A 14,364-nucleotide genomic window follows, 5' to 3' on the forward strand; every position below is an offset into this window, starting at 1 on the left:
TATATATCTGCTACAGTTTTGCATGTATGCTTTCAATTAGCTGTAGCTTAGTTTCACCTCTTAATAGATACTTTGAAATGAAAAGAGGTTGAAGGCAATTTAAAATTCAATATTTCCAAAAAAAGCGGTTTTAAAATTCGAATTACAAATTAGAACCATAATAAGTTACTAAAGCAGCCTAACAGAGGCAAAGACAGTTGTTGCAAAGACCTGTTTGCAGGCTTACATATTTATTTAATGAAAGCACTTACTTTACCAATGTTACAAAAATATAAACCCGGTCAACAACAAACGGTGTCAATTTTCTTTGAATTATCAATTGTACGGTGAGCATCAGCTGGTTTTTGCCTGACAGATTTTTATTTTTTAGCTACTTGCTACCACAATAAGGTTTTTGGATAGTGTTCAAATATTTTATATATTGTCTTTATCATGTCTGATTTCAGTTGCCTTGATTATCGTATCCAATGCCTTAGTATATTTTTCATGTTGAGTTATGCATTCTTTGTGATTTCGGTCCTATGTACAACCATTACTTTTTCCTAAAAGAGCCAATAATACTTTTCCAAACGAACTCAATCAAATTAAGTAGAGCGCCACGACAAAAAAGATATAAGAACCTGTCAATTATGTGCAAATATTTCTTTAATGTTCTAAAATCGAAATAAATGCATACCTACTGAATTAAATTGAGTAAGCCAATAATGTTTTTGAACAGAAACGCATTTACTTTCGTTCAAAAGTTGCCCTTAAAATGCTATAAAAGACTTTCTTCAGGCACACAATCCTTTGTGGGTCAAGTGCTTAAAATAGCCGAATTGCAGTTTCTATTTAAGTAATTTCCAAGTAGTCCACTGTAATTGTTAGTGAGAATTGCCAGAACTTAGTCTCGGCACACCAGAAATTTCAGGTATCAAAATTTATTTGAGCGCAATTTATAGAAACGAATTAAATTGACTTTCTAGTTATGCAGTTTATTATTGCAAACAAAAGCGGATACACTAGCTGACGTTATATGAGGAGCTCGAGGCAAAACCGGATATATAAAATTTTGTTCCAAAATGATGATCTGGTGGCTTTAGGGTCTATTTCGTGAGACCTATTGATTATTTACTTATTTGCTACCAAAACCAAGAAAATCACATTAAAATCGTCATGTGAAATGTGGAGTTTGGAGCAAAAGCGGTTATATCTAAATTTTGCAAATCAAAAGCACACTTGCAATGCGAGTGTGAATCGGTTGCATTAAATTTTTTAGTTCGCCGGAACTGAAGCTAGTCTAAATAGGTATCGTAAAACGATATACACCTTTCCGTAACTCTTTCCATGGCCCAATTGCACAAGATGAAAAACAGAAGATAGAGTCAGCTATGATATGTTCAGAAACATATTCTTGAACGATTTTAATATCGATTTCGCAACCCTTGTTTCTTATGGGTGCTCCAAGTGCATTAAGTTAAAAGAGCAACAAAAACACACAGAATACCTTAAGCAACGAAAGATTACTTAGCACAGCATCCACAGAAAAGGAGCACTTTCTATGAGCTAGGCAAAGAAAAACCTGATAACGGTATATCCTCTTCTCTTGATCTGTAGCAAGTCCAGCCACTACCACGTACACCAATCGGAGAGCCGTTTTATTCCCATCAAATTAGTTTTAGGTATTAGGTATGCTTTTTGCTGAGTTACTATGACTTCTCGGCATCCTTTTTACGTATGGACCGAAGATTGAGCTGGAAGAAGAGCTGTTCAAAGCGGTCCGGAGTTGTTCTATCATCTTCAAAGTATAAATTACGGAGGAGTAAACTTTATCAGATTCTTCTACGGCGGAAGTGGAGGGCAGAACAAGAATTCCGACATTATTCACACTCTTATGTATTAACTCAGAAACAAATCGCCAGATAATTTGACGGAAATAAGAATGCCCAGCTCGAGGGCATAGCTTCCTACCTGCGGACATATCATTTGGCAGGGTGTCCAGCAATTATATCCCAAGAAAAATTAATGGAAACCTATTCAGTAGGTTCTGTAAAAACACTTGGGGTCGGGAAGGCAGGAAGATTCTGAAGAAAATCCAATCAAAGGAGACGTAAATTAGTAACATAGTGTGTATTTAATTGGAGTCGACTGGAAAATGCATGATGTAAAAGTGCTGGAAAATGTATTTCAAAAAGTGAAAGGAATTTTAGATTGCAGGAAAACTGACTTTTAGGAATAAACATGAATGTACCGTTAAAGTGCATATGTCTGAAAATTACTGGTTTACATCGTCTGCATCAACTTCGGTATTGCTTCCTAAGAAAGGAAAATCCGAAAACAGCCTACATCTAAATAAATTACCATTAGGGAATTCTATATCAGATAAGAAAAAAAAAAGTTTGAGTCATTTGATGAAGGAGCATTTTGGTGCAGAATCGCAAAATAGAGAAGACCTCTTCTGGTAAAAAAACTAATTTGCGAGTACCGGAGAGAGAAATGAGACACATGCGACTGCCTGCACAAAGAAACTGCAACAAATATTTAATTTCGTTTGTTAATGTTCCTTAATTTAAATTTGTTTTGTTAATTTTGAGCAACCCGATATATCAATTTTTTATTTTAATAACACCTAATTCTTAAACAATAGAAAGAAAAAGCATCAATCAGTTGGTAGCAGGACTAAGTAAGCAAAATATAATTTATTTTCAAAACGGGCTATTTTTTTAAAACGAAACATGTCAGGCATTTTTTTTAATTCTTGAAAAATTTGCAAAAGCGGATACATCCGGTTTTGAATGCAAGCTCCACATATATTCTTATTGGTCTGCTTCCAGGAAGGATTTTGCTAGCTGCAGATAAATGTAATTTATTATTTTGCACATATAAATGTAATTTAATTAAACTACATTGCTTAAATAGAAAATAGATTAACGGCGGTTCTATAATTGCCTGGAAAATCGAAAGGAACTTTAAGGTTGAATACCATTTGCAGCAAAAACGAGTTAAATACGTCCGTTTTAAATCGGCCCATTTTAAAGTGAGCCGTAAATTGTGTTACAACTAATGACCTAATTAGCAAAAGTCCTTAGATTTGTCTAAATTAACGTTCGTTAAAAGTTTTGTGTGCGGATAAAGCAAAAGCGGATTTAAAGATGAAAAGAGATTTCAGACCTAAACGATGCTTATTCGTACAAAGCGTAAAACTGTTCGTTAAACGTGCCGTATTGTATTCAAAATATGCGGATGTAATAATAAATGAACTCGTCTTCCTGTTCATTCTCGTGTTTTTGTTCAATAATGTGGATTAACTGGCGGATTTTGCGCAAATATAGATTGACAGCTCTAAATAAGTAAAATACGAATTCCTTAACAAAAAACGGCATTCCTTAACAAAACAAATATTTTCGCACTGGGAAAAATGCTGTAAAATTGTAAAGGAAGAAGGGAAATTGAATGTTTAAGAAAAGCAGCGCTATTAAAAGTAACAATGAAGGTAATATGATAGTGAATAGAACAATTTAGTGGGCAAGCATTAAAAACAATTTCAAAAATACATTTCCAAAATTATGGTATTTATTTGCTGGCAACCAAGTTCATCAATTTTTGATTAACCTCAGAGTTGAAAGTATTAGAGAGTCGAGAAAAGTTAAGGGTTTTTATAGTAAGTGTATGGGAAATGCGATTTTAACCCCATGATCGCTTCAAGGTTCCCGCTGAAAACAAAGCTACAATTTTTCCTAAATAAATTAGATGGCAGGATTTCAGACGCTAGTCATAGACCAAAAAAACTATCGCTAAATCTCATCGCTCAGATGACAAATCGACTTATTTACCTGTTCAAAGCTACTGTTGAACCGTTTGGACGCACATGAGTTCAGTAACAACTAGTCAGAACTAGCATCAATTTTTAAGTTTATGATCAATTAGCGCACCAAATATTTAGTATAGCAACAAAATAACATCACACACAAATGAAAATCACACATGCAATTTTTTTTAAAATAATTAATTAATAATTTTGAACGCAATAAGCTGAATTAGGCAGCATGAGTTCCCATCTACCATAACAATTGATGAATGGGATAGAAGTGATTAGGAGGTATTTGAAGCCAACCTCGTCAAGGTTTTTATTTCAAATGTTATGACTCGAGCGGAAAACTAAAAACAAAATAAAAGGCTTTTTTCTCTCTCCTTATTGTTTACACGAAGCCATCAAGCAATGACTCTCACATGAAACAACCTTTCAAATCAATACAATAGAAATAAGGGAGCATTGTTTTGTGTAATTGTGTGTAATAAATTGTACATACATCTTCCACGAAAATCTGTAACATATAACAGCTATTTAATCTAACAAGTGAGCACAGTATGATATTCCCAAAGTTTATCTTATCCAAAACCTCTGAAAAACTGCTTCAGAAAGGAATAAATTAATAAATTTGGGAATCGCCGTGCGAGGACTTCCAAGTCCCCATTGGATGCTTCTGAATACGCTTTTAACTGTTATGTGGATAACCGGATTAATGAGCTAACCAAACATCTAATGTTTTTTTCCGGCCGTGGGATGTTCCTTGAGGACAATCAAACTTTGAATAGTTTCCGGAATTTAATATACTTTACTCAAAATAAAGCTTATTGAGCTAAGGACTTTGTTCTACTCAAATCAGGACTGGACTATCAAATATTTCCGGTCAGACTTAATAAAGATTAGTCAGACATGTAAGATATAGAAACCGGGACTTTCCCAGACTTAATCTTTTATAACTTATACAGTGCGGACATGCTTATTGACAGGTTTCTCTCAAAACTTCACTGACGATACGGCGTTGATATTGGAAGAGTGGCTATCTGAACGTCTAGCTACACATATATCAAATATCAAAATATATAGACTTCCTCTAAAGTCCAAAGGTGCACGTCCGTTGCACTTAAAGAAGAATCATCAAAATATAAAACAGTAGTAACTTTATAACTTAACCACATCCAACTGCTTACTTTAAAACTAATAACAATTTTGAAAATGGTTAACTATAATAATTTCAAAAATTCGATCCAGATTTCTGACAATATATTTTTATCATAATAGTACCGTTATCTTTCTTCTCTTATGTTATGAAATGTTAAATATCACATGGCAAGGTGTAATTTTAAGCCAAGTACTTCGGAACAAATTGCAAAATTGTCGTGGGTTAATTACATTACCATTCAACTTTTCATTCACCGGTGATAAGGATTATTATACATTAAGAATGGCATATTAGGGTAAATTTGCTGTTAATTTTATAAAAAGTCTTTCTCATTTCGAAGTTACTATGAAAAACTATTATGTGACGCACATGTTGTAGTAGTAGAGAAGTTCTACAAATTACTAAAGTAGCCAAAGGCTATTGATTGCAGTTAATACGGTTTTCCCTGATAATAAGGATTAAAATAATCCTTTCGACGGCTTCATATTATTCACAGCTTTTCTCGTCAACAACAATTTTTTGAATTTTTCAGTATCTCACCCAACCTGAGTTAGATTGAATAGAACTTAATAATTATAGAAGGCTAAACCATAAATAGATGTTCAAGAAATTGCACACGCGTTCAGTTAGTTCTAAGATATCTTATGATGAGTGGTCACTTTTACTTTTAAAGTCAAGTGGTTACTCTTACGTTTGTACGATTCTAAATTACTTGGCATGGAATGGTAGAAGTAGGAATCTTAAGAATTTTTAAATGGAGGATAGCGAAAACGTATTGTTCTTAAGGTCGATAATATATATCGACAATGTATCTAATAACACATAATATTTTACTTCGTTAGCGGGTCATAGTGATGAAAAAAGAACAGAAAAAATTGAACCGAATTGGTCGACGAATACAAGTATGACTAAATTGCAAAGATATTGGAGTGGTATTTTAGGCTGACAGTACTGAACCAAAGTTGTTTTTCCCTGGTTATATTTATATTCCCGTAAGCATCTAAATATTTACGACCAACGTGAAAAATTCCACATGGTAATCTTGATGCCGATTACTTTTTAATGCATATCGATAAATAGATCAATAACCAGTCTTTATGTCGGTACATAAAATAGAAGAATATTTTCAGGTACTCATATATCGATAGCCGTAGCTATTGAAAATAAATAATATTTTCACGGACAGCAAAGTTTTAAACTTTATACTTTAAATGACCTGTTTAGGGTTTAAGTTAAAAGGCTAGAAGTATATCTATGATAAGGTTCACATAAATATTAATATAACACATATTTTTTACAAAAGCACCAGTATCCAAACAGGGTTGGATCACTGCTTTATATGTTTTAATTAGAACGCTGTTTTCAGCTCAATAATCAATTTTCCTTATACTGATTTATTTTCAACCCTACTGAGTTACTGGCAATGCCAACAGGCATGTGGCAAATTACGTATTAACAAAGTGAACTTAATTTAATTCCAAACAGGGAAAGGCGGAGAACTATTTCTCCCAATCAAGTTTCAATCCAGCACGACTTTGGCGACGCAATTTAACGGGACTTTTCGCTTTCAAAGTAAAAACTTGTAGGCTACATACATTATAATTTCGGCGGCACAGCTATATTCGAATAGTTTTTAAACTAGCCAGCTTAAATATCTGGAAAAGAACATGAACTATAGAATGTAACATGAAATAAATGGGTAACTTGATTTTAAATGGAATTTTCTGATCTCAGCTTAATCCTATTGCACGGCGTTGGTTCCTATTATTACAGATGCCTTAGAACCGACCCGAAGCCTACACATCGAGTAATACGGGATGAACGTTAAGGAATTTTCAAATATAGGTAATTATTCCCTGAATTCGAGAACTACATCAACATAAACATATCTTTACTACGGACTTTACATACTTTACGGAAACTAATTTGAATATATTTCCACTGTAAAGATAGAATCAAGACACACACCGAATATTACCGCTGTTGTTCTATTAATCAGACCATCATTATTCCCATATATTATTATTTCTAAGATATTAATTGCATTCTTTTATCCAATTATTATGTGGGAAATTGCAATTTAATTATGAATTATATACAAGATGTATAAATATGGCGGTAAAGCCAAAAACTCGTTTAATCAGAATAGTTACCCATATATTAAAACAAAAATACGCACTATTAAAAGTTTTTTAATCGCTTGACAACCGAAATAAACAGAAACAGAACATTTTGTTTTGAAAAGTTGAAACAAAGTTTAGTCGGCAGTCTGTTAGTATTTGAAGTAGCGAGGGTTATATTGTAAGTATTAGATTTGTCGACAATGGACTTTAGAGCGTGTATGTATTGCTCACTACTCTGTTTCTTACATTTGTAATATTTCCCGTCTAAATGGTCACTTCCACAAGAGTCACCTGAAACAATTTTTAAATCAACAATTTTACTCTTGCCTTCAAAATAGATCGAATAGGATTTTTTAATTTCCTGCCTTTTTGTTTTGAAAGTGTAGTAAATTAATTTAAGGATTACGCTAACCCTTAAACATTCAACTTAAACTATTAAGTTTTCAACATTACACTAAAGAATAATCTGAAATACTAACAATAAAACTCGTTCCGTCCAACCCAATGAACGGGATATGTTTCAAACACGTATCCCTCCAAATTACCAGATAGAAAAAATGTTTAAATCATTTGTTTTGCAAAAATTCTCTACCAAACGTTTAATTTATGAGGAACTTGGATATCTGTTTTGTGATATATTGTGTCATTGTTCGTCCAATAACGACAATTATGATGGTTAGCTGTTTCCTTTAAGAAAAACAAACCATCATCGCAGAAACAAATGTTAAATACATAATTCAGATTATTTAATCTTCTTTCACTGCTTATTTTGCAGAACACCAAACACCGATAATGATAGTCTTTATTTATTTCCTGTATTTGGTTTATTGTATAATGGTGGAACTGAAGACTTTTGTAAATAAGTCTTTTAATACCGTTTCCATAACGCGCCAAAATATAAAAGTAATACAGAATTTTAGAAATTCCTCGCCAGGGAACTACTCATTAACCATTACTGATGGGTAGATTAGGATATTTGGGTGTTCTTTTGTGCGATCTTGGTATTTGATAGAAGACCTGACTCCGATCTTCGCGGACCCATTGCACGAGCAGATCAGAGTGTATTGGTGCATTGTTGACGAACCCGGGACTTCTCGCAAGACATCGTAGTGTTTTTGACTGGAATTTTGTTGACGGAAAATTGTAGAATTTCTATGTCTGATTTACTGGCAGTAAAAAGTAAAAACTGTGGTAACTCAGTTTTTATTTTGAATAGGAGTCCTGAATGCGAGACACGGTTCCACACACACAACAGCCAACAGCCGATTTGAGTTAGTTTATTCTCTAGACACTCCGATATTTGAATAGTGCGTACGTGGATCTGCTCAACTGCTGAGTAACTAAGTCTTCAAATGTTTCGTTTCTACGCTGTACCTGGAGCTCTCTTAGTTCTTTACTCATCCTGCTGAGTTTGGTCTAATCTTTGGGGCGGAGGTATGATTGCCAGATTCTGCAAATTCTTTATTTTTCTCTGACTTTTGTGACAATTTTTCTTGGGAACAGCTTAATTCTCTGTTTACAGGTTTTTCGTCTAGAGTAGGAGATTTCATTACAGCTTCATGTAATAGCATAGTTCGGTTTTCTGTTGCCGCATCGATGCCATGTTGTGTTTTTAACGGAATTTTAAGATTAATGTTTTCATCAATAAAGCTGCTGAATTAATTCCAGTCGGTTCTGTGGTTATAGAGGCGTGGCGGCTGGATTTTGGTTAGCCTTTTAGTTCTGAGTGTTAAAAGTACAGCTGAGTGATCAGAATAGAGTTGAAGGGTTGACTCTGGTCTAGAATAACTGTTGATATATCCAGAAGCGACAAAGAAGTTCAGCAGGTCCGGAATTTTGGCGTGGTCAGACGGCCAATACGTCGGTTCTCTGGTCGAGAAGATACCGTAGTTTTCTTCATAAATTACTTTTTGAAGAGTTCTCGCACGAGATCTTATAAATCTGGAGCCCCATGTGCTATGTTTCGCATTATAGGCGCCACCAGCAACTGACCTGTGGCTTAATTTTTTGAAGAAGTTGTTTAGCAGATCAGCTTTCAGTGCGTATCTTTCAGTGCGTACAATACACCGCGGAAACTACAAAAGGTCATTTAGTATCCTCAACTTTCATATCAGTAGCTTAGAGGAAATCTTCATTGAACTTCTCAAGCTCGTGGTGTTTGATGCTGGATTTAATCTGGATCTGCCATGTGCCTTGCCCATCGGGATGCAGGGTACTGTAGGTCTCATATCCAAGAATTTTAAAGTATGATTTATCAGTGAGATGGCTTTCGGAGTATTATATCTATACTCTGGGATGATAAGTATTGTTCCAATTCTAGTTTACGCTCTATGAACCCATTGGTGTTCTAGAGTATTACATTACCGATTCTATCAGCCATTTGCACTTCGTGACTAGTGTTGTTAGTAAATTGATGAGGGATGACAACTGCTCGGGCTGCTTCATCATAGCAGCTTCCAGTTTGGCAAAGGATTGAGAAATAATATTGGATATTTGGTCAGCTGAAGAGCTATCCTGGTTAATGTTTTCATTAACTTGGGCGTAGGTTCTCGTGGAATTATCTGGAGATGCTGTTTGCTCAGAACTAGTATGCGTTTGGCCAGAGTCGATTTTGAGTAGATTTTTGCGAGTTTCATGGGGTTGGTTCGATGTCGGCCTTTAAGTACCGGGGAAATAATGGTTTTTTTTACTTATCTCTTGGTATATAGAGCAAGCTTTATAATTTGCTGGGTGATTGCCGCTACATAGTACGCAGTTCGCTGGAGTGTTCTTATTTGTAGCACATTTGGCAGTTTCATGGTTTCCCCCGCATTTGAGGCAACGATAGGACCTATTTCAGTATCCTTTGGTGTGTCTATATCTCTGACATCTTGTGCATTGAACTACATACTTTCGTTTTCTTGGACGTTCGACATTAATTTCATAACCCAAGAGTCGCTTTAGTTCATAGATTTCCTGGTTGCTGCTATGTGGTTCTAAGTCAACAAAAAACAAAGGTATGCTATCTTTAGTAACAATGTGTCTAATATTAGAGATGTTTCGGAATAAATGGCTTAGTTCGTCTGTCCCAGTTTTAATATCTTCGACTGGCATTGTCGGGTGCATGTTGCGAATGACAACTCGGAAATCGCAATCTTGTTTGAGTTGATGTGTATAAAATTGTGCATTTTTGTTATTAAGAAATTTAATTATCGCTCTTAAAGAATTGATTGAGTCAGTGTTGATTCTGATTTGTTTTTTGTTAAAAGTTTTGCAGGTGACCTCCCCTTGTAGCTGCAAGTTACGTAGTTCTTCTTGTAGTTTTGTGATGCTAGAAACATCAGGAATGTATATGTGAGGTGGATTTGGATCTTTTCGTTTAGCACCGGAGGCATCTTCAGCTTCTTGCTCGTTTTATTTGTAGGAACTGATTACGCAGAGATAAGTTTATGTGTCGTTTCTTGTTGGTTTCTTCCGTTAGACTATTGGGGTTAGATCTCTGCCGCTTGCTTGTTTTAACTGTTTGCCATCCATTTGCTTCACAGTGGGTTAATTTCAATGGAGATACTTGAGATGCACTAGTTAATGTGTTTTTGACTGGTCTTTGTGGGGTAAGATTGAAATCTCGTTCATTTCTTTCCATATTGAATTAAGGTACTAAACTGTATCGTTTAGTTAGTTAAAACTCCAGAATAACTGTAGGGTTTATCATCGTGGAAGTATTCAAAGTTTTGGAATAGTTGTGTGTGAAAATGGACAAAGAATAGCGGAATGCACTTCAGCACTAGCACAGACAAACCAAAAATAAATGAAACTGGAAGTATTCGTATATGTTATATTCATCCTAAACCGAGCGAATAGTTTTGATAAAATTTTGCTTTCAAATTAGCCGTTCCCATAATACAAACAGCTACTATTCTACTAATTTGTTATACTTAATTGAAAATTTTGCAGTTTGGGGTTAAAATCACTATAAGTTTTCCCGAAAATCGCCAGTAAATTTCTTGCGTATTTCGTAAGTAAGCTCCAGTTACTGACAAAATTGGCTAATAATACTCAAATAATATATTTCATACAAAATGTGGGACATAGATGTCGTGTTACTCAAAACAGTTCTGTAAACTAAACACAAATTTTGAATCGCTTTCAAGAATTGAAAAGTATTTCAATTCTTGAACGCCTGAATTTTCTTCCCTTTATTAACGATCTATCAACAACGGACCATCCATTACTAAAGGATATCTTTAACCCTTTCTAGATATGGGGATTTCTGCGGGACTTCAACAAGCTATTGACTTCCGGGGAAGAAAATAATTGTACTTAGAAGTAAAATAGTTTCAATAAGATGCACTGTGGAAAAGAAACCTAAACAAAAACGAAAGACATACATGAACAATGTGACAACATAGAAAATAAAAAGGAAAATATAGATAAATAGTTAATTGCGTCATTTTAATAAAGGCTCAATTATTAGGCCCCTTGAAAAACGCTTTTTATTATTTTCCGGAGTACACAAATGAACATTGAAAATCAAAGTACTCCATCTTCCACTAAGTATATATCTGGTTTATATCTTTATTTTTTCTTTATAGCAGATATGGACTTTCCTCAGGTTTCTTTGAGGTGAAGTCCAGCCCAAATCCTTCAGTATTTTATTATTATAAAATGTGAGATTTTGCGTCAATGTAATACGAATAGAAGTCGCTCTACATTCAAAGCTATTAAGTAGGGTATTGCGGGACTTCAGTTAGTTTTTACCTATAAATTGCTCCTTAAGGGCATAATTAATGCTCTGGAAATTTTACATTAACCGCCTCTTTAGATTTTCACATTTTAAATGACTTTGAAGTGGCCTGCGCCATATTAAGGCCGCCTCAAAATATAATTTTCGGTGCTATTTGTCTGGCTATTCGGCCATTTACGCTAGGGAGCTGTTGAACTTTCAACTTGAGACACACGATTTAAAAATTGTAGTAGTAGGCTGAACTCCTAAAATTGTACGTTCTATATGTATGTGAAATTTTGGGCCTTTAAGGAACAAAACTGTCCGATACTTTCCAATTAAAAAACCTTAATATACGCAAAAAAGTTAATTTTGGTAGGAAAAAAACAACGATAGAAAGAACTACGAAAGGAAACATCAAACAAACCCGGGCGAAGAAATTACGAGCCATTTTCCAAAGTATTTTCCTTTGTTGCCTCAGATGACAACTTAGCATTACTTTTCATCTTTTCATAGCCCGACTGAATAAGCTTTTATTATTCGTAAAAGACTTTGGTCGACTTTGGTATTGCTCCGCTATAATGAAGTTTACGTTCATTAAGAAGTTCCAACGGTTAGAGCAACGCATCATGGATGCAAATTTAAATTATAATTGGCACCAAACTCAATTACATAACTTTGTGATTGGAAGAGATCTTTTGTCGATGCACTTACGAGGCATTCATTAGCATTTACAGTGCATGTATTGGATGGCTGGAATCAATTTGGGTCGGTTACAAAACCAACAGCACATTCATTACTTTATGAATAAAACTTTTCAATGCTGAAAGAATTTCCCTTTTTAATAGTAAAAACGCAAATATACTGAAAATGTAGTAAACAACCAGAATCTTATTATTGCTTTTGGTATATTTGCTTTGCCTACGTTTCGACGAGCAGGAATTATGTTTTGCTCTATAGGAAAACACGAGCCAGAGAATTTATGTTGTGTTAGCAAATAGCATCTTTTCAATTTCCGCCATGTATTTTGAGGTTTCTCCAAATAGGAAACGTTGACTGGATATTTTTCCATTCAGTGCTTTTACTATGAGCCATATTTTATTATTTAGTTTATATAATGTCCACCGCAAGTGCCACATTTAAATATTTTAGGATGTCACTAAAAAAAAGCAGTTTCTGACATGGTTTAAAATATTGCTTCAAAACAAGTTCTATAAAGTAATAAAACAATATTCAATTTGAACAATATCTAAAAGTGAAAATACACAGACAGATGCAATCAGAAGTGAGCACAGAAAAACAGTAATGAAGTAATAATTGTTCCTGATTACTGATGTCTTTGGAACAAAACTTACTGGAAAAACTTGCAGGAGTGTTTTTGATTCGCACCTCTAAACAAAGTTTGTCACATTAGGTACTTCTCATCAGTTAAATTCAGTTGCACCAATATAAGAAATGTTCTTTTTTCCTGTTAAGCTTCCAATATATACAACATATAGTATCACAATCAAAAATATATTTTAAACAAAGTTGTGCCTGTGTAAATTTATACAGGGTGGTGCCAAATTAGGTTAAATCAACTTATATTTTTCAAATGGAAACGTGAGCTGTTTATATCAATTTTGAATTCGGCTTTGAATTCTAAGCGTGATTCAGGTTACATATTGCTATACTTAAACTCGAGAGGTAGGTACTGAGATATTTACGTTTGCATCTATTAATAATTAATAGCGTTGATTTCTTTCAAATGTGTGTAGGTAGTCCTAAAAAGGACAGATTTATTTCAAGAAACAGAATATCAATCAAATTAGATGTCGAAAATATGAGCCACTTACGACTTGACAATATCTAAGGCAATCAGTACACGTTTCTTGAGGACTTTCAGCCATTTCCGGAGTACTCTTTCAAAATACTTTCGATTTGAGGAAACGGGCCAAAACGAAATCTATTGGAATTAGGTTTGACGATCGAGGCGGCCACTTAATAAGTCATCTGCTTCCTATCCACCGACTGGAAAAGGTTGCATCAAAGAATTAACGCACAATGACATAGTCTGCATGAGCACCATCTGCTGGAAAATCAGTTCTGCGTCAGAAGAGTCGGGGTCTAAAGGATTTGGAAATAAAGAGGCAATTGCAGGAACTAGTTCAAGTTGGAGAAATTTTAGATACACTTGTCCAGTTAGTCACTGTTCAAAGAAAAGTGGAACTAGTTTTCTTTCTTCGGTACTGTCGGTACAATATTGTACCGTGGATGGCCGAGTATTTAAACTCTTTCCTCAGCTTACAACTTTTATTCCACTCGGTACAACTTTAACTACGGAACAGGAATAAACTAACTTCTAAATTAATGTCAACTTCACAAACGATAACAGTAACACACGGAAAACACGGAGTTCCGACTCGCGGGTTTAACTTCTTCTGCACTCAGGCGCGGCTGTCACTTCACTCTCCCCCGTCTGGTTCTCGTCGTCCCTTATATCCTTTTCTCCAGGTATTCCAGATAGTTCTAGAAATCTCCAGAACAGGTGCGAAACTTCCCGCTTGTCAGTGTCATATTTGACAGTAAATGGGGCCCAAATGGGGCTCCCATT

The 14,364-nt window shown here is 34.8% G+C and overlaps 1 protein-coding gene across 2 annotated transcripts in view; it reads right to left on the reverse strand.

Annotated features, from left to right (window-relative positions):
- The window catches only part of LOC109541326 (potassium channel subfamily K member 18), a 64,820-nt gene that overhangs the window by 48,648 nt on the left and 1,808 nt on the right, over positions 1-14,364 (reverse strand). The gene's annotated exons all lie outside the window — the stretch shown is intronic.

This window comes from Dendroctonus ponderosae, unplaced genomic scaffold (assembly GCF_020466585.1).
Source record: "Dendroctonus ponderosae isolate FM_Combo_2020 unplaced genomic scaffold, Dpon_F_20191213v2 Dpon_F_20191213_5, whole genome shotgun sequence".
Lineage (NCBI taxonomy): Eukaryota > Metazoa > Arthropoda > Insecta > Coleoptera > Curculionidae > Dendroctonus > Dendroctonus ponderosae.